Raw genomic sequence first — 20,107 nt, forward strand, 5'->3', positions numbered from 1 at the left:
TGAAAGCAATAGGAATTACAACCCTGTAGGAAATTGTGGTGACTTTAAGTTAATAAATTGTTAGTCATAACCGAGCCACATGTAACTCAAAACCTAACTCATTTCCCACGTACAATCCTATTCAGTTTTAACACGTGTTGTCATTGGAACGAGTCAGTTCACACTCATCTTGCATAAGTTCCAGTTAACCAAAAGTTAACTCAAAATGAATTAGCTTTTGGATGATAATATATTACAGCCTGTTTCTGTATGTCGAACGAGTTCAATCGATCGACTGAAATGCATAGAAACAGCTGTTTTTTGATTATAAATTCAGCTGTTTGTTTCCATTTTAGTCGATCGACAGAGCTCATTCGACATACAGAAACAGGCTGTTAGATTAGCTAATGGTGAGCTCTCTGGTTAATAAAATATTTTTTAATTATTATTTTCCATTCATTTTATTCTGAAATAATCAAAAACATATTCAGTCTTTGTAACCATATTACAAGAAATAAAAAGTAAAATATAATATAACGCAAATATAAGTTCTATTAATATAAGGCTTGATTGCTGTTGTTGTAACAGTTTGTTGTGATTTCATCCATTTTTATGCTATTTGGTACTTAAGGAACTCTGCGTTTAAGTTGTTGATCTGGTGGTGAGTCGGATAGGTTTAGCTTGGCAAGCGAAAAGATGTCACGTGGCACTTGGCTTGAGCGTCCGATCCCACGACGGCGGGTTCTTTGTAGCGGATTGGCCCGATGGTTCCTATTCATCGGCCAGCGGCTGCCACATCAGTGTATGAGTTTTGCCTTAATTTCTTTCGATTTCATTTCCTTTGAGATTTTGTTGTAGACGTTGATTGCATGTGGGCTTCATCAGGAACTCCAAAATGGCTTCCCTCGATCTTTACCTCCATTACAAACAATTTCATCTAATAGATAACAATAATCTATATAAGAAAATAATAAATTGATTTACTACCATACCCAATAAACATTAAACGGTCCATTAAAATTTTGTTGTGAGTTTCCATTTATTCCTTCAATATTACCCCAATTCTACATAAAAATTTAAATTATTAAGTTGCATTTTAGTTATGTATTTAAGTGTTACTTACCGCAATCCATCGGAAAAATTTTTTGTAATCAAAAGCTAAACTGAAATGTATATAAAAAATCCAAACGACATTTATGGCCGTAAATATATTTGTTTGTTTACTTATTTGATTTTTTCTATGACTTTATTTTGCTTACAGAGGCATCAATTTTGAGTGGGTAAAAAGGTAACTCATTTCTGATCGAAAAGAAGTGAGTTTGAACAATATTCAATTGACTCAAGGCTTCATAATTATTGAGTTAACTAGAAGTCACATGTATGACACGTATGTGTGTATGTACATATGAAGAAGTAAATAGAAACTATTTGTTACATTATTATATGTACATAGTAACTTTTGCAAATTCTAATGGGATGTATCCCTATTAAAATTATTAAAAATCAAAATTAAAAATATTTTAATAAATCAATATAATAATTTTATCTCGTGTAGATGGCAGCAACAGTAACCAATAGTAACAAAACATGTTTTCACAGTTGGATGTACTCAGCTGTGAACAGCTGACTGTGATGTAGTACCTTTAGTAGTTTTATCATGGTTGAGTGTGTTGTGTTAGGGATATCCTTTTTCTCTCATCCCACATGAATGAAAATAATTCAATAAAATCATTAATTTTGTAGTATAGTGGTACATAAATGTAGGAAAAGGTCAACTAATATATTGAATGCATTCTTGCTAATTTCTACGAAAATCACATTGTTCAAACAAATAAAAATGTCTTTGTCAACTTTCTTCAAATTAGTTAATTTTAATTTAAAGAAAGGGTCACTTTTTTCTGCAATTCTGGATGCAATTACTTCGTTTTTATATTGTTAAACAGATGTTTTATTACTTCTGGAATACACGGAAATTTGGAAATTTCGTATATACATATATATGTTTACAAACGTCAGAGAGAGAAAGAGAATAGAAAAAATAAAGATGGCAACGAAAAGAGATAACGAAAGACATGTATGAGATATGTAAAACTGCAAGTTTAATTACAACAAATAAAACTGTGCACCCCTACCCTCTGGTAAATTACTGATAGAATTATTCGTGACCAGGGATCCGGAGCGGTCCATTTTTTCCGCTCCGCTCCGCTCCCGCTCCGGAGAAAAAAAAACCGCTCCGCTCCTCGCTCCGCTCCGAGAAAAAAAAATCGCTCCGCTCCGCTCCACGCTCCGCTCCACGCTCCTCTTCGAGAAAATTATAGTACAAACATTGTATTATTTGTTCAATTGAGTTTTATTTTATTTAGAAAAATCGGGCGGTACATATATGGGAGCTATAGCTAAATCTGAACCGATTTCGATGATTTTTTGCACATATAGTTAGTGCTATAGAAGATTACATTTCGCCAACTTTGAGTAAGATCGGTTGATAAATAAGGGTTTTATGACCTAATTTGACAAAATCGGGCGATACATATATATGGGACCTATATCTAAATCTGAACCGATTTCGATGAAATGTTCAGACTTAAAGGGTGATACAGAAGATTATTTTGTGCTAAATTTGACGACGATCGGTTAGTAAAAAAAGTGCAACGTGACCCCATTTGTCGAAATCGGGCAATACATATATATGGGAGCTATATCTAAATTTGATCCGATTTCTTCCAAATTCAATAACGTTCGTCCTTGTGCCCAAAAAAAACTCCCTGTACCAAATTTCATCAAAATCGGTTAATAATTGCGACCGAAATCCTGTGAACAACAAATACATGGACAGACGGACGGATGGACGGACGGACGCCAAGCGCTAGATCGACTCAGGAGGTGATTCTGAGTCGATCGGTATATATTTTATGGGGTCTAAAATCAATATTTCTTGTAGGCACATTTTTTGACAGATCAAACTTATTATACCCTAACCACACTGAAAGGAAAAAGTACATCATAAGGATGAATCTTTACATCACGGTGACGAATTTTTCGTCAAAAATGAGCTAACGTAACATTTCATCCCATTGACGATTTTATCGTCATAGCGATGAATTGAATTCATCCCTGTGATGAACTTATTTACATCCCATATACAACTATGTTACGTCCAGATGATGAATGTATTTCATCTATGTGATGATATTTTTCGTATCTGCGATTATTCTCTTTCATCCATGCGATGATGCAATTCTTCAAAAGTACGATTCTCGTTCGTCATCGCTACAAACGCCATCGTCATAGCGATGAACTCTTTCCCTAAATTTGACGTAATCCATTCATCAATATGATGTAATAGATCCATCAATTTGATGTAATCGATTCATCAATACGATGTAAACATCAAATTGATAAATTGATTATAAGAAATATTTTCTACGACACTTTTAATAAAGAACCATATTGTTTTTTATTTTAATTAAATTTAAATTTTATTTATTTGAAATATATACAACTAACGAAGTAAAAACGTATACAAAATTTTTCATACACATCTACCAAAGCTGTTGATTTTGAAAAATTGACCATCTTGACACACAAACATTCTGTTACCTTAATTAGTGTTTAGATTACCAAGGATGAAAAGTTTTATGGGTTCATCCTGTGGAGTAAAAAAATTATAAAGAAGAATTTAAAAATGGACATTTTAAATTATTGTAAAAAACATTCGATCTTTTTAGAACAAAATTTAACTCAGCCTTTTTGTGCCCATCTGTTCCTTTTCGTTTTGAATTGTTTGCTCATCCAATTCATCTTTATTCTTTAAATTCTTTATCCGTATTCGGTTTTCACAGAACGAAAAATGTTGCGGCCTTTAGGTGAGTACTATGTTCGGGTTTTCCACCAAAACACTAAACTAAAAGTACAAAAATATGTATGAAGACAATTATATTTTGATCAAGTCTTACCAAATAATGGAAGGAAAAGATCCAAGGAATTGATTGCAAATAATTTTATATTTCTATATTAATTAATTAAAAGAAGCAGCCGCTGGTTTTCAGCTTGAAACTGAACATAGTACTCAGCTTTTATCTGGAAATTTAGAAATTTTTTTTTTCCATATACAACACTTCATGTTTTTTTATTTTTACTCACATTTTTGTTTTTCTTTTCACTTTCACATCTTTAAGCATTAGCCCTTTATTTTCGGCACGCGCGACCACCTTTACACTTCGGACTAAACTCAACAACTGAGAGGAACCATTTGAAATGTTCTTATCGCACAGAAAAAAAAAACAATATTTCTACCACACAACTACGTATGGATGTGTTATTGCATTAGTATTTGAATAATGTCAACGGAGTAGATGAAACTTTTCGTCTATTTGATTACTATTTTCGTCAATTTGACGACTTTTATTGTTCTCATATGTCTTGGAAGCAAATTTAAAAACAAACATGTGAACAAATGTTTGCTCAAATACTCGTTTGAGTTAAGTTAAATGTGGAGAGAGCATGAAATACCCAACAAAAATAACTTAGCTCTCATTAATAAACGCTGTGTACAGTTATTTTAAAAACAAAACATAGCAAGCGCATTTGGTTGTGTGTGTGTTTTTTTAGGTAGAGAAATAAACACACATCTACCGAACATATGAATTTTATCATCACATTGAACACTGTTTCGTCACATTGACTATTGATTCGACTTTTAGGTGTTTCACTTTAGTACTAATGGAAAAATGTAAATACAAACATCTATATACTATATACACCGTATATCGTTTTATGTTTTAGTTAGCATTGAGATTTTTTGATACACATTTCAGAGAAAAGTGTGTTTCATCAATTTGAAGATTTTTTCATCGCATTGACGAAAACCAGCATCCTTGATACCTCATGAAAATAAAACACTTAAAACTTTTGTCCAACTTCTATTAATATGTGTAATTCATATATTGGGACTTCATATAAACGAAATTAATTTAAATCAAATGTTAATTTTGGTTAACTTTTGCTGAATCGGGAAGAAAATAATTTCGTCTCATAGACAAAACTAGATCATCAATGTGACGAACTATGAAAAGAACAAAAATTGACCTTGATGATTGATTTCGTCACGTGGACTACCGAAATACTCCCATGGACGAAACTTTTCATCGCATAGACGAAAACGCATTGATGAAACTCAATCGTCAAGGTGACGAACGCTTTTTCTTTCGGTGCACTATGTGGTTTAGGGTATAATTACTTTAAAACAATGTGTTGAAATATTTTATTAATTTTGAAGATTTTTTCAGAAATATTAAATCCAATTTGACTTCATTAAAACGAAATTTGCATTCATGTTAGGATACACATTTTTATGTCGAATCACTTAGCTATAAGGACAAACAGACTTCATTGAAAAGTTTAGAGACTTTTAGACAAGGAAAAACTTTTTTTCAGAGAAATACGTCTTCTATTCTAAGCAAAATTCATATTCGTATTTTAAGCATGTGAAATATTTGACCTCCCGACAATATTCTTTGCGGTGCACCATCTACTATTTAATATGTGATAGAAACCAAATTTATGAAAATGGACCAAAATGGACCAAATTCTGTTTGGTCTGACCATCGGACTAAATTTAAAAATTAGAAATCTTTTGGACCAATTTTGGTCCGATCGGACCAAAACGGCAACGCTGATTGGAATTGAAAGTCTATACACAGAGTATAAGTAACTACTCTTCGAAAGTTTTTTTTGTTTTGCAACAGACGTAGAGAAGAGGTTTTGTTATATTTGCAATGTGTGTGTGTATGTTTATGTTTGCAACAACCTCCATCGACATCAGTCCGTGGTATACCTACGAATATTCTTACTCAGATCTAGTGTTACCTAATTTCGCTATTTTCCCCTTTATTGTATAATAAATGTATATGCGCACATTTTTCAACCAAAATTGAAACTAGCCATAATTTTAATTAAATTTTCGAGAACTAATATCAGAAATAAGAGAATGCTAGGATATAGTACAATAGTAAAGCAAATGTGAATGAAAAAAAGCATGCCCGGTTCCAACGATTTTGTCTTTACTTTAACAGTTTGGGTATTAATTCCGAGCCAAAGAAGCGGAGAATACAAGTAAGGATACTTTAAAGACGTAATTCTCTTTTAAATTTGGGGGTTCTAGGAAGCAAATGTTAATTTTTATTTTTTTTTTAGATTTTTTTCGTCAGTTGTTATCAAAATCCTTTAAAAACGAGTTAACGAGTTATTTTTTTCCATATTAAGACTCGACTTCCAGTAGAAATTATGCTATGTTTCAAGTAAAATGCGTCTTTAAAATAAATTGTTGAAAAACATGTCTTATTTTTTAACGATTTTTTCTTTGTAGGCAAGATGCAAAAAGGAAACAAATTTAAAGACAATTTTATTAATTTTAAAGAATTTTTCTTAATTATTAAAGTCATGTTGACCTTACCTCAAAAATTGTATCTTTCATGTTATGATACACATTTTTAAGTAAAATCACTTAATTATAAGGACATTACAACTTCATTCAAAAGTTTATTGCCTTTTGGACAAGAAAAAAAACTTTATTTTAGAGAAATGCGTCTTCCATGTTAAGCAAAATTTGCATTCTTATTCTAAGGACATGGAATCTTTGACTTCACGACAATATTTTTTTCAGTGTAGAAAACTAAAAAATTAAATATAAATAAGATCGTTTAATTGCATTTATTTGACGTTCATTACAAACATCTTTGTAGTAATACGGGATGAAATTGATCGAAAGTACTGTTGTTACTTTTACAACACATACTAGATATATATTTTGACATTTGCCGTTTTTGAAAACAATTACTAAAAAACACGTTGTGTTTTCCCCAATGTACGTACGTACAAAAATACATATCGTACATTTTAAACGTTTACTCACACTATGCTAAGTACTAACTAAATTTGAAATTACCTACACAGTGTAATTTCAAAGTTACACATTTCATTCAAGTAATATTTTATTCGGAGCGGAGCGGTTTTTCATTTGGAAACCGCTCCGCTCCGCTCCGGATTTTAGAAATGCCGCTCCCGCTCCGCTCCCGCTCCGGCAAAAAAAGGGCTTGCTCCGCTCCGCTCCACGCTCCGCTCCACGCTCCGCTCCGCTCCGCTCCGGATCCCTGATTATAACTTATTTTTGTTCAATTAAAAGTTAATTTTGTTAAACATTAGCTGAATCTTCATTTTTATAGTCTTTTGGCATAAACGGGGCTCGGTTTAATTTAATTTCAGTAGCAATTCCTTTCCAAAGTTTCCACACATTGAAATCGTCTATTAAAATCTAAACCAATCAGAAAAAAAAATAATAGCAAAGCAATGTAATATTTGGTATAATACCATATTGGTGATGCTTTGTAAATTCTGGAAATAAAAAAATATAAATGAAAACTACATATTTTTATTATTTTCGGATAATTTTCATATTTTTAAATCCAAAAGAAATAAATATTTTACCATTACATAGAGACTGTATTTCTGCTCATTAGGTTATATATCAGATATGCTGCTTACTACTTGGGTTCAAACTGAAAAATACAGGTAAAACAAAAAAGGATTTTAATGCCAACGCTATTTGGCAACATGAAGGTGAATCTTCCAACGAATCCATATCGCTCTGGTTTTAAGAAAACTAAAAATATTATTAAAATACAGACCTCGAGCTCGTTATCAACAATTACACTAGGCAACAAATAACAAACTTTTCTCTGTGAATTGTTTCTAGCATATTTGTTCTTATTGATTATGACCTACTAAACACGAAAATGATTTTTAAAAAATTTTCTGTCGATTGGTTTTCGAGATATAATTTTTTTAATTTTTGGAGGTACACCTACAATTTTGAGCATATCTTTCGTTTTCTTAGACCTTTTTGATCCTAATACTACTCAAATTAAAGAAAATTGAGCCATCTACAACTCATTCTCAGAAACGGCGTTTTTTAAGTAAAAATGTGGCAAAAAAACATATAAAAATTCATATAAAATATAAAAAATTTTTCCTTTCTATACGTGGCGGGCAGCTTTCTACATCTCCCGTGTAACTTTCTGTTTTATACATTTAACGAATTGAATTTAGCAGGGCGAAATACGAACCGCATGGGATTGCTATTTCTACACGTACCGTGTAACGAATTTTGTTTTCTCTGTGTAAGCTGTGCAAATAAAGAAAATCAAAATATCGTAAAATATCGGAATTTCAGTCTATTACCAAAAAAATTATCAGTCCGTCAGATTGTTGTCAGATTTCGTTAAGTAAGGGCTTAATTTCTTTGTAAAGATTCCAGCTACACGTAAAAAAACAAGAGAGAATGAGTTGTAGACGGCTCAATTTTCTTTAATTTGAGTAGTATTAGGATCAAAAAGGTCAAAGAAAACGAAAGATATGCTCAAAATTGTAGGTGTACCTCCAAAAATTAAAAAAAAAATTAAAAAAATTATATCTCGAAAACCAATCGACAGAAAATTTTTTAAAAATCATTTTCGTGTTTAGTAGGTCATAATCAATAAGAAAAAATATGCTAGAAACAATTCACAAACTGGTTGTTGGCTAGTGTTATCAATTGGACAAATTTCAAAAGATTAATGCGATAACCCACATTTTGGTTGCAAAAATATTCTTATACTACACGCAAAGAAAAAAACGTTTGGAAAACGTGTACCGAAAACGTTTTTCTTTTGTTAGAGTTTTTTGAATTGCTTCGAAAAGTATACACTTTTATCACCAAAAAATTCGTTTGTGACAAAATTTTTATTCTTTCAATAAAAAAAGTTATTTCTGAACCAACAACACAGTCCATGTCGTTTATATCAAACACTGTTCTTTTCTAAATTTTGGTCTTTAATAAGACACATTTTACAGTTCATAGTAAAAACTTAATATAGTAGAATGTAATGTTGAACATTTGTTCGGAATCTTCCGACCATATCTGGAATATATGTTAAAAAAAAAACTTTGGTCGAAGCAGGGATCGAACCCACGACCCTTGCCATGCAAGTCGGACGTAGCAACCACTGCTCCACGGTGCCCAACTAAATGTATTTTTCTGTTAAATAAATTTTGTTTAATCGGCTCGTGGGCGCCGCAAGCTATGCTATATAAATATAACTTATATGGGTAATTATCTATTGATGACAATAACGGCTACATGGATCAGTGGATAGTGTGTTGGCTTACAAATTGCATGGTCCGCGGTTCGATTCTCCGTCCAGGCGAAAGGTAAAAAAAATTTTAAATTTATAAAAACGTATAATTTCTTCTACATTGTGTTACAGAAAAAGGTGCTAAGAACTGAAAAACTTCGTGGAAGTAAGAAAGATGTGAGATAAAAATGCAATTAGCCAGAAAAAAATTTTTTGGAGTTAGTCTTTATGAAATTGTTTTTACATCCTGGAAAAGAATAAACGTTTATAACAAAAAGTATATACTTTTCTTCCAAATACACTTCCTTTCAACGAAAAGCAAATGAGAAACAAACTTTGTTTGTCTAAAATTTCGTTTGGGAGGAAAGAATTATTTTTTTGCGTGTAGATGATTTTTTATTAAAATGATGGATGGCCCAATTTGACGAAATAAAATTGATCACTAAAGGAAACTGTATTCACATTTCACACTTGCTTACCTTCCACACCCTCAAAAAAATAGCTTATTTAACATATGTTCCAAACATATTTTGCAGGAAGCACATATATTATTGGATACTGCCGAAACATTAATATGTTTGTTTTATGTGAACATATTATATGTTTGGAAGCATTTTGAGCCCAAAAATGTTATATGTTTGGAAGAATTTTTCCCAAAGAAGATTGTGCTCATTGCCTAACATACTCGTAATATTCACTTCCACGAAATATTTTAGTTTTTGGCACCTTTTTCTGTAATACAAATAATGTTGAAGAAATTATTCACTTTTATAAATATTTTAAATTTTACCTTTCGCCTGCACGGAAAATCGAACCGAGGACCATACAGTTTGTAAGCCAACACACTATCCACTGGACTACGTAGCTGTTATAGTCACCAGTAGATAATTATCGTTATAAGTTACATTTATATAGCATAGTTTGCAGCGTCCACGAGCCCATGCAAACATAACATGGTTTAACAGAAACATACATTTGTTTGCCACGTGGAGCAGTGGTTAGCATGTCTGCCTTGCATGCAAAGGGTCGTGGGTTCAATCCCTGCTCCGACCGAACACTTTTTTTTTTAATTTACACATTTATATTTATACTATATTAATTTTTTATAATGAAACTTCGAAATGTGGGTTATTAAAGATTTATAGTCAGTAACAGTGCTTGATATAAACGAAATTGACTGATTTTTGTATAAAATATTATTTTTTATTGCAAAAATAACAATTTTGTAACAAAAAACTGTTTTTGGTACAAAACTTTAAAATTTGGAAGGAATTCAAAAACTCGAACAAAAGAAGAATGTGTTGTCGAGTATAAACATACATAAATAATTTTATAATATAAAAATAAATTTATTTAGGCGTGAACAGTGTTATGTTGATATCTTTCGTCAACTCTCCCGGTTTCCATCTCTATTTCTTTCTCTATACTCTCTTTGTCGCTTTGAATAAAATATCACAACATATGTATGTTTAGTCGAAATTTGTAAATTTATATATGTTTGCATTCACACATATGATTTTTATGAAACATTTATGCCCCAAACATAATATATTCTAACATATTAACATAGATGTCCCAAACATTTAGTGTTAGTTTAGGAACATTACATGTTTGCACTTAAATATATTGTGTTTAAAAATTGTGCCCGAAACACATTTTGTTTATATCGGAACATATGAAAAACATATTTTTCTAACAGTGCATAAGTGTTGATTATGTTCCATGTTTACAATACCGCAAAACACAAACGCTGGTAATTCCAAATGCATTCCTTTACCGCATGGCCGTTTGTTGTTGCACACTTTATTTTTTTCGACCCTTTTTTGACTTGTTCTTGTATTCTAAATATTTATGCACACATTTCGAACGCAGCAGACTGAATATCGCCAATAATGTTTTTCAATTTACGCAAAAAACACACCAAGAAAAAAGCGTCTTCGGAACTAATTTATTTCCATTAAGTTAAATTTTTGTTTAAAATAATAAAATTTACTTGCTTCAGTAAAAAAATCCTAAACTTAAAGCAGTTAGGAATAGTTCATTAACTAGAGTAAGGCATGGAATTTCACTAATACTGTTTTCTTCGCTGGGTATAAGAATTTACTACTGAACAAGAAAATTTTATTCACTGATAACAAAGCATTCGTAAAAATAAACAAAATATGAACTAAAACCAAGTATCCTCAAATTTAGTAAAATTTCTTATAAATGATAATTCTGACTTCCTTTATTATAGAAAGTTTATCATACATACGAATAACACTTAGTTCATTCGTACTAAGAAGTATTCAATCCTTTTAAAACTTAAGGAGACACACTTGTTAGAATATAGGAAATTTTCCTATATGGAGGGATTATTAAAAAATAATATAGTTAAATGATATAATAAATAAAATATATAAAATATTTGTTATTTTAAATTAGTGAGAAAAAACTATGTTCGTGATGGTGTATAAAGAAAGAAAACACAATAAAAACCCCTTCATTCGTCTTCATTTTGGAATATTCAATTAACAGGTAACATTCAGTGACGCTAACCTTTTGTGAAAAAATTGGTTTATGATTTTTTTTTTTATTTGTAGGTATTGAAATTGTAAAAGGAGGACAAACTCGTTACGCAGCAACTTATTAAAAGTGAAAGGTACAAGAAGAAGGAAAAATGCGTTTTACAGTTGATGACATTACATGGAAATTGGGAATAGTGGAATAATAAACTAATATTTCAAGGCCAGTCGATGCTGTTGATTCTTAATAAATATATTTAATATATTAATAAACCGTGTATTTTATTGAAGAAAAAATTGCCTATATAAATAAATAAAATTGTATTTAAAAACGAAGGTAAGCAGTTCTAAGTTTGAAGTAAAAAGGTTTACTACAAATATGTAAGATTTGTCCCAATGAATGAAAAAAGTTCAATAAAATCATTCCATATATGAATTCAATTCAGTTAAATTTTTTCATTCTGTAGTATAGTGGTACATAAATATAGGAAAATGTTAACTACACTGTTAGAAAAATATGTTTTTCATATGTTTCGATATAAACAAAATGTGTTTCGGGCACAATTTTTAAACACAATATATTTAAGTGCAAGCATGTAATGTTCTCAAACTAACACTAAATGTTTGGAACACATATGTTAATATGTTAGAATATATTATGTTTGGGGCATGCATGTTTCATAAAAATTATATGTGTGAATGTAAACATATATAAATTTACAAATTTCGAGTAAACATATATATGTTGTGGTATTTTATTCAGAGAGCGACAGAGAGAGAGAGAGAGAGAGTATAGAGAAAGAAATAGAGATAAAATCCGGGAGGGTCGACGAAAGATATCAAATTAACACAGCGAGAGAATCAAACGAGAGCAATTTCTGTGAAACCGCTTATATGTTGTTTCGGAAACTGCTTTATGATAAGGCCAAAAATTGTATATGCTTAAGTCTAAATATTATTTAATTTAAGCCTAATTATTATTTAATTTGTGTATATTATATAATTATTTATGTATGTTTATACTCGACCCCACGTTCTTCCTTTGTTAGAGTTTTTGAATTCCTTCCAAAATTTCAAACTTTTATACCAAAACCAGTTTTTTATTACAAAATTGTTATTTTTGCAATAAAAAAATAATATCTTAGCCAAAAGCTCAGTCCATTTCGTTTATATCAAGCACTGTTTCTGACTGTAAATCTTTAATAACCCACATTTCGAAGTTTCATTATAAAAATTTAATATAGTATAAATATAAATGTGTAAATTAAAAAAAAATTGGTGTTTGGTCGGAGCAGGGATTGAACCCACGACCGTTTGCATGTACGGCAGACATGCTAACCACTGCTCTACGTTGCCAACACATGTATGTTTCTGTTAAATAATGTTATGTTTGCATGGGCTCGTGGGCGCTGCAAACTATGCTATATAAATGTAACTTATAACGATAATTGTCTACTGGTGACTATAACAGCTACGTAGCTCAGTGGTAGTGTGTTGGCTTACAAACTGTATGGTCCTCGGTTCGATTCTCCGTCCAGGCGAAAGGTAAAATTTAAAAAAATTATAAAATTGAATAATTTCTTCAACATTATTTGTATTACAGAAAAAGGTGCCAAGAACTAAAAAATTTCGTGGAAGTGAAAATTATGTTAGGGAATAAGCACAATCTTCTTTGGGGAAAATTCTTCCAAGCATATAATATTTTTGGGCTCAAAACGCTTCCAAACATATTATATTTTCACATAAAACAAACATATTAATGTTTCGGCAGTATCCAATAATATATGTGCTTCCTGCAAAATATGTTTGGAACATATGTTAGAGAGGCGATTTTTTTTGAGGGTGTAAAATATGGAATGCATTTTACCTAATTTCAACGAAAATACAATCGTTCAAAAAAATAAAAATGTCTTTGGCGCTATACGAAGTTCAACTTTCTTCACAATTAGTTCATTTTAACTTAAAGAAGGGGTCACTTTTTTCTGGGTGCAAAAACCCAACCGTTACGAGTTACTTCCACAGACTGATCTCTCCATCACGTGTTGTTGAATAAATACATATTTTCTTGTTCTCTTTTCGCCCTTTGTCCCCATCGCTCAAAACTATTCAATTTCAATCACATGTTTAATTGGGAACGGAAAATTTTTCAATCACGTGTAAATTGAATATTATTTCCGAATTGATTAACAAATTAATTGAATCAATTATTATTTTACTTGGAAACGTAACAAATATCAATAATTTTTTTAATTTGATCTTATTCGGATTGATTAAATAATTAATTGAATCAAGTAACATATTAATTGAATTCGTTTCCAAATTCAATTAAGTGTTTTATGAAAAAATTTCGATGATTTTCAGGTCGATGAAATTTTCATGTCGATGAACAGAGAAGAATTGCGGCCATTGATTGGTATCATAACAGGACATAACACACTTGGGAAACACATGATAAGAATAGGACTTAAAGACGATGATATCTGTAGATGGTGCCTGGATCCGGAAGTTACGGAGGACTCGTACCAATTCCTGTGCCAGTATCCAGCTTTATCCTTTAGAAGAAACAAGATACTGGGCTCATTTTTCTTTCAGACTCTCACTGATCTGCGGGAGTGCAGCTTAAGGGACATACTTGCATTCATCAGGGCCTCTGGTTGGTTTTTCTGAGATTTCTTTCAAAGATAACGAGCAGGATGAAGCTCTGGGACAAATCGGACCCCATCGGAAGGAAGAAGATGGAAAGATCACATCGAGGAATCACAATGGACCTATACTGGACTAAGTGGACATCAATTTCAACACAAAAATTGATGTCATCCTCAACAACCTAACGTAACCTAAAGTCTGATAAAGACTACGTTTTCTAGTCTTTATCCGTACGGCCGGTTTATATGGGGCCTATATCAAAACCTGAACCAATATAGCTCATCTTCGAACTTGATTTGCCTCTAGACAAAAAAAGAAGAGTAAGAAGAAATCGCTCAATTAGTAATATTATGTCCAATTTTCCGCACATCGGGCGACACATATATATGGGAGGTCTAAAAAATTACTTTGTGTTAAATTTGGAAACGATCGCATTTTTAATGTTTTATGATATATTCCCACTCACTCGTTTTTCCAAAACGTTTCACAGTTCACTCCAATTTGAGATATTTTAGTTTGACTGTTACCATGGAAACTAGAAATTCCCAGTTACTATAAATCCAAATATAAGCAACGTTTGTTCAAATAAATACCGCAACCCCAAAGGAAGATATGAGGAAAACTTATGATTTGAATATGAAAATATGCTTGGTGAGAACGCCGTATTAGAAGCTGAAATCTTGAATATGCAAATGGCTAATGGATGGCGTCCGCCTATAGACATAAGTATCAACCATAAAAAACGACCCATTTTGGGAATCACGGGATTTATTCTTTAAGGTGAGTACTAAGTTCGAGCTTAAGGTGGGTATTAAGTTCGAGTTTAGCCGCTAAAACTAAATGAGTAAAAAAAGTCATAAAATTATACATATTTGTCGCAGAGTTCATTATAACTCGATGGGGAATATCGCAAAGCAAATTTTCACAAAGTTTATATTCCTTAAAATGGATTATTAAAGAAAAGTAATCGTGAAAAAATTACGATTTTAGCGGCTACACTCGAACTTAATACCTACCTTTATAGTGGAGTTACATACCATGCGTTAGTTATTGTTGTGTCAGTTATATGCTATTGTCAAAAAAAATGAAAAATGTGGGAACGACAATTGTTTGAGTTACACGACAAAAGTAACATATGCATATGACGCATAAAGTTTACGAACTTTTAACTTTTCAATGCGTCGGGTGCGTTGACAACATTAAACAACATGTAAACAAATCAATAAACGAAAAACAATCTAAAATATGGACAAGAAATTATTTATTGAAGTTAAAATACATAAAATCCTATACTATAAAAATGAAAAATATAGCGGTCTACTTATTAGTAAAGAGTGCCTTTTCTTTATTTTCTATGAAAGTGCCTTTGTAATGTTTACATATATTTCCACTGTTTTTGTCTACTCTCTTGCTTCCGAATGTCTATTAAATAATATTTAGATTTAGGCATATCAAATTGTTGTCGAAGCCTTATTAACATGTCAAGCGCATAACCAAAACAAATGAATTCATAAAACAGTTTTCCGAAAAACATACCTTCAGTTTCACAGAAATTGCTCTTTTTTGATTTTCTCGCTGTGTTATGTTCTTGTCCCAAACATAATATATTCAAACATATTAACATATGTGTCTAAAACATTTAATGCTAGTTTGGGAACATTACATTTTTGTACTTAAATATAATGTGTTAAAAAATTCTGCCCGAAACACATTTTATTTACATCGGGACATATACAAAACATATTTTTCTAACAGTGTAGACTCCATAATAGTGATTTAATAACTTTTGGCATATGGAGATATCGATGGCATTAGCATTATTTTTACACTGTTTTCTTTTCCTATTCTTTCATCGTTTATGTTTATTACATCCATACTCGTATGTATAGTTTGTACTAAAAGTCTGTACCTAATTACACATAATTTATTTGCGCTTGAACATAAACAAAATTCGAATTAGATCGACTGAATGTGATCGTCTCCATATCGAAATGTTAACCTTACGATCCATTTATAACAACAGCATGTTTTATGGTTACATGCATCCCGTGATGTGCATTTAATCTTGTCCATTTATGGAATCATGCATAGTGACATTGCAAACTCCAAATTAGCGTTTATAAACATTTCATGGAATAAAATTGCTAGTGTTACAACTAACTAAACACCTGACATTTAAGGAAATGTTTTTTAAGAGAAATTTGCTTATTTATGCTTGCTAATAATGCCAGTATGTATGAATTGTGGGTACACTCAAAACGGAGTTAAGCCACGAAAATACTAAAGCCAATTTAAATTTACACCATTAGTCCATACGGTGTATATAATATTAAACTAAAAAGACCGATTAATACATAATTCAGTTTGACAAAACTTTCTATAGAAATAAAATTTTGACAAAACTTCCTATCGAAATAAAATTTTGACAAAATTTTCTATAGAAATAAAATCTTCACAAAATTTTGTATAGAAATAAAATTTTGACAAAACAAAACGAAAGAAAAATGTTCTATAGTAATAAAATTTTGCCAAAAATTTCTATAGAAATAAAATTTTTGTAGATTATTTTTGGCGATACGGACCAAATTTGTGTGATTGGAGATCGGCCCATTTGCAATACCATACGACCTACATCAATAACAACTACTTATGCCAAGTTTCAAGTCAATAGCTTATTTCGTTCGGAAGTTAACGTGATTTCAACAGACGGACGGACGGACATGCTTAGATCGACTCAGAATTTCACCACGGAATCTGGGGAGGGGGTTTAGACCCCCCCAGAAAAATTTTAGCTCCCCCAGAATTTGAAAACCTATTTACGATTTTCCATTGTTTTTATATAATATTAAACAAGTAAATACAACCGCACAAAGTTCCGCTAAAGACTTTAATGTCTTAAGCTCAAAGTTCCGCTAAAGAATTTCATGATAGCAGTTGCCGATGGTAATATATAGTTTTATTTTTATATAAGTGAATGTTTGAATTCTGATATTTATGAAATGGTTGAACTTATGATTTAAGTTCCTAAATTTATGTTTAGTTTAATAACTAAAGCACCTTTAAAAAAAACAAGTAAGTAAAGTAGAAAGTCGGGCGGGGCCGACTATATTATACCCTAAACCACCATTACTGAATTAGTAAACATAAGCATTTCCATATTTAAGAACATTAAGGGGTACATTTTTATGGGAGTTTTGCCACAATCTGAGCAGAAATGTCTGATTATATATGGTTATAGCTATAGTTAATTTTGCATCTACAGATAGTATAAAACTAATATTGAGTCCATTATTAAAAAACAGGAAATCGGCTCGGTTAATGAGGCTACTATGGTCAAAAATAAGGTTATTAGGGACAAATTTTTGAAAATCGATGTTGTTTAGGGTATAAAAAGAGGAAATCGCTAAATTCGTGTGGGTAATAAATAAAAATTTATGAAACTTGGGAAATATATCGATGTCTTCATTCCAAAGTACGCTAAGACTAAAAAGTGAATTTTACAGGAAACAAGTTCCAAGTTTTTTTTTTTTTTTAATTTCTCAAAACCCGTATATGATAGAAATTTCCTTATTTTCGGTCTTAAAATCATATTTTTTATAATTTTTTTTTAGTATTTACGAACTCAAAATAATGATAATAGAACATGGCTAAAAATGACTTAGACCAATTTAGACCGAACAAAGCTTTTTGTCCTTTTTATATTAGACTTTTTTTTAAAACTTTAGTCACAGGCAAAGTACAATATTAACCATAACTTTTGATAGAAATGTCCAATAAATTCGAACTTTTGACAGAATGCAATTCACATCAGTCCGAATAAAAACAGCGAACTCCAAAACATGCTAAGTCGACTTAGCGTACTCTGGAATGAGGGCATCGATATTTATGTAAGAGCTACTACTACGATCTGTTAATACTTCAATATTAGAAATTTTAATAAATAAGAGTCTTATGGCCAAATTTGGGAAAATCGAGCGATGCATATATATGGGAGCTATATCTAAATCTGAACCGATTTGGATGATATATTCCAGGTTTGGTTGATACCACAAAGGGTTACTTTGTGCTAAATTTAAGTAAGAACGGTTACTAAATAAGGCTATTATGGTCAGAAATAAAGTTATAACGAATACATTTTTGAAAAACGGACGATACATATATATGGGAGCTATATCTAGAATTGAACCGATTTGAATTATATTTTACAGGTTTTGTTGATATTACAGGAGATTACCTTGTGCTAAATTTGAGTAAGATCGTCGGTTAATAAATGAGGCCACTATGGTCAAAAATAAGGTTATAAGGGGAAAATTATTGAAAATCGGCCGCTACATATATGGAAGCTATATCTAAATCGGAACCGATTTAGTCATTAGAGTAAGCCAATTTTGAGTAAGATTGGTTGATAAATAAGGGTTTTATGGCAAAATTTTTGAAATCGGGCGATACATATATGGGACCTATAGCTAAATCTGAACCGATTTCGATGATTTTTTTGTACACAGAGTAAGTGTTATAGAAAATTAGAGCTATATCTAAATTTAGTCCGATTTTTTAATAGCAATGCCGCACACAAATTTTCATCAAAATCGGTTAATAATTACGACCGGAATCATGCGAACAACAAATACATGGACGGACGGACGGGCACCAAGCGTTAGATCGACTGAGGAGGTGAATCGGAGTCGATCGGTATATATTTTATGGGGTCTAACATCAATATTTCTCATGGGCACATTTTTTGGCAGATCAAAGTTATTATACCCTGACCACTATATGATCCGAATTCAGTGTTATGAATAATAAAAAATAATGGGAAATAAGTTAGGTTAGGTTAGTTTAGGTTAGGTTAAAGTGGCAGCCCGATTAAATTTCAGGCTCACTTAGACTATTCAGTGCATTGTGATACCACATTTAACTAAAAGTACCTATTACATATGGGCACTTCTAGTCTTAACCACTGAACCTTCTCTATTATTTACTTTTGTGGAACCAACCAGATTGCTCCAAAAACATTAACAAACTGCTTAAGTTAACGTTTTCCAGGTCCGCCAGTAATCTAAAGCTATATGCTCCTAAAATTCGCTTACGGCTTACACAAAAAGCAGGACACTCACACAAGAGGTGTTTAATTGATTCCTTTTCCTCCACATCATGACAGCTTATACAATAGTCATTATACTTCGCACCTATAGTTTTTGCAAATTCGCCTATCAGGCAGCGACCCGTTATAGCAGATATCAGGAGTGCTATCTGACGCCTTGAGAACACTAACATATCTAGTGTGCGGTATGTTCGTATGGCTAGGCACCCATATTAGGTGAATATTGTACTGCTCAGCCATCTCGTTGAGAGATTTGCGGCAGTCTATGGCAATTTTCGAGTTAAGGAACACAGAGTCCAAGGATTTTATTGCAGGTTGACTGTCTGAGTATATATTAATGCCAATATTTGTTGGAACATTACTTCTCAGCCAATTCACCACCTCTCTTTTTGCCAATACTTCAGCCTGAAAAACACTACAGTGATTAGGTAATCATTTCGCTATTCGAATTTCCAGATCTTTAGAATATACTCCGAACCCCACTTGTCCATTGGAGCCATCAGTATAGAAATCTATATATCTTTTATTCCCCGGGGTCTGTGTACACCACGCCTCACTGTTGGGAATTAGAGTTTCAAACTTTTTGTCGAAAAGTGGTTTTGCCAGTGCGTAATCCACTACGTTAGGCACATCTGGCATTACTTTGAGGACCGAACTATGACCGTACATTTTTTCAAACCACAGCGATAGCTCGCGCAACCGCA

General features: G+C 31.8%; 1 long non-coding RNA gene across 1 annotated transcript; it reads right to left on the reverse strand.

The window, feature by feature from the left end:
- Window positions 1–413: 413 nt before the first annotated feature.
- Window positions 414–1,044, reverse strand: LOC142240138 (uncharacterized). Its single transcript, XR_012723176.1, has 2 exons — window positions 972–1,044; window positions 414–916 (listed from the first exon to the last, which is right to left on the reverse strand). It is a non-coding gene; the product is annotated as an uncharacterized LOC142240138 (long non-coding RNA).
- Between the last annotated feature and the right edge of the window lie 19,063 nt (window positions 1,045–20,107).

Source organism: Haematobia irritans, chromosome 1 (genome assembly GCF_050003625.1).
Source record: "Haematobia irritans isolate KBUSLIRL chromosome 1, ASM5000362v1, whole genome shotgun sequence".
Taxonomy (NCBI): domain Eukaryota; kingdom Metazoa; phylum Arthropoda; class Insecta; order Diptera; family Muscidae; genus Haematobia; species Haematobia irritans.